The sequence below is a fragment of the Echinops telfairi genome, unplaced genomic scaffold (assembly GCF_000313985.2).
Source record: "Echinops telfairi isolate 266 unplaced genomic scaffold, ASM31398v2 ScPeMD7_1;HRSCAF=3_0, whole genome shotgun sequence".
Lineage (NCBI taxonomy): Eukaryota > Metazoa > Chordata > Mammalia > Afrosoricida > Tenrecidae > Echinops > Echinops telfairi.
Genome location: NW_022103896.1, coordinates 49,320,427 through 49,322,925, shown reverse-complemented (window position 1 = coordinate 49,322,925; position 2,499 = coordinate 49,320,427).

The window sequence follows — 2,499 nt, the reverse complement described above, 5'->3', positions numbered from 1 at the left end:
CCACTGCCGGACATGGAGGGATTTGGAGGACATTATGTTGAGTGCAGTGAGTCAATACAAAAAGACAAATACTGTAGAAAACCAGCGTTATAAGACAAAAAAGTAAGATAAACCACCATATGCAGTTATAGGGTTTCATGTCAAAAGAAACAGGCTTGGATGGTTATCATGTGTAAGGTGGTAAAGGAGGGAAGGGGCAGTGATAGGATAGATGGCAGATAGGTGTTAGCTTGGTTAAATGGAAGAAAATATCTTACACGAGGAAGATAGTTTGGGAAGACTGGAGTAGGAGGCGGGCGGAAGGTGCAGGCAGAGCTATTAGGAGGGTTGATAAATTGTTGAATACAAAAATGATAATCTGATATGTAAGCCCCCACTTTATTCACAATCAAAAGTTGTGTGTAAAACAAAACAAAACAACAAAGCCACATGACCCCAGATAATGGAAGAAATTATTCTAAACCTTCTTAAAATTGAGTTGCGTGTAAACACTATGCTCTCTGAATATCTCAGTTCTTAAGAAAGAAACAGATGTACTACAAATTACCTTATCACCACCGCCAGGGGACTATGTTAGTTTTTGAACTGTTGTCAAGCCTGAGAGCAAAAGTTTTTTGTTAGGGCGAGGTAATCGTGTGTGCTGGGAAGGAGAGTCCCCATTGAATCATAGTGCAACTTGAGCATCAATGATGCATGGTCACCACAGGGATGACACCCCAGGGAGAGCCACCGTCCAGAAGTCTGCTGGAGTCAATTTCTGCCTTGATGTTCTACATCCCCAGATACCTGCAGGGATGCTAGGGGTATGACGGAGGAGCTTGAATACACTAAACAACACAAATGCATGGTAGGAACGAAGAGAAACAGAAAGCAGAGACGATGAGGGCTGTGTCCCCTAGCTTCTGGCAGTTCATAAGGCAGAACTACAAGGAAGAAAAATTACTTCTACTTGACATGCTGTCAGCACATGGCCTATTGAGACAGACCCAAGAAGACATCTTAGAGAAGGCCCTACTTTTTGTCACCTTTATGATAAGCGCTTTTCTTTCCGCAATGGCAGATAGACTGGTTATTTTGAATTTTTCAGAAGAATATGTATGTGCTTCTAAAGAGATGAAAACACAGAGTGATAACAGCACCTTCCCCTGTTTCTTTATATGAAGGAGAATTCCGCATCAATATTGGAGGAAGGTTTGCTAACACCGTGCAGTATAACCTTGTCTGCTGAAAGACAGGAGGACTTGATACACTTGCTGATGGAGATCAAGGACTGCAGCTTTTAGTATGAGGGACGTGAAGCACGTGGTAATGAAAACCAGGGACTGCAATTTCAGTGTGAATTACCACTCAATGTAAAGAAAACCAAATAGACTTCTAACTCAGGAGGAAGTGCTTGGCACCTCATCAGTCCCAATTGGAAAACATTAATAAAAGTCAGCAGACAATGGCGAGGATGGTGTAGAATGTGTGGTGGGGTTTGAGCAAGTGCAATGTAGCTGAGAGGAATAAATGAAGGGTGAATATGATAGTGGGACAGGGGGAAAGTAAAAGGAAATAGAAGAAAGAACTAGGAAACAAAAGTTATTTATAGAGGTGTAAATATAGGCATGCATGTATGTAAATATATTAATTTATAAGGATAGGAATATAGGTCTATGTACATATATTTATATGTTGAGTATTACAATAGCAGATAGACTTTGGGCCTCTACTCAAGGCCTCCCTAAACACATGCACACTTTGTTCTAATAACCTGACACTCTGTGATACTCACCTTCCTAGCATGTTCACTGAAGACCAAATGGATGCATAAGCAAATGTGGTAAAGAAAGTTGTTGGTGCTCAGCTATCAAAAGATATAGTGTCTGGGGTCTTAAAGGCTTGAAGTTAAGCATGCAGCCATCTAGCAGGAAAACAACTAAACCCACATTGGAGAAGCACACTGGCCTGTGTGATCATGAGGTGTCGGTGGGATCAGATATCAGGTATGAAAAGATCCTAAACAAATAATTATATCAATAATGAACGAAGGGGGTCAGAGTGGAAACCCAAAGCTCATCTGTAGACAGTTGGATACCCCTCACAGAAGGGTCACAAGGAAGGATGATTCAGTCAGGGTACAGTATTACACCAAGGAAACACAACATTCCTCTGGCTCTTGCATGCTTTCTCCCCTCCACTATCATGACCCTAGTTCTACCTTACAAATCCAGCTAGACTGGAGCATGTACAGTGGTAGAGATAAGAACTCTTAAAACACAGAATCCATGACAGATAAACTCCTCAGGAACAGTAGTAGGAGTAGCGATACCATGAGGGGAGGGGGAGTGGGGAAAGGAAGAAAGGGGGAACCAATCACAAGGCTGGATATATAACTCACCCCCCAGTGGTACAAATAATAAAAATGTGGGTGAAAGGAGATAACGGATGGTGAAATAACAATAATAATATATAATTGATCAAGGATTCACGAGGGTAGGAGGGGAAAAAAGAGGAGCC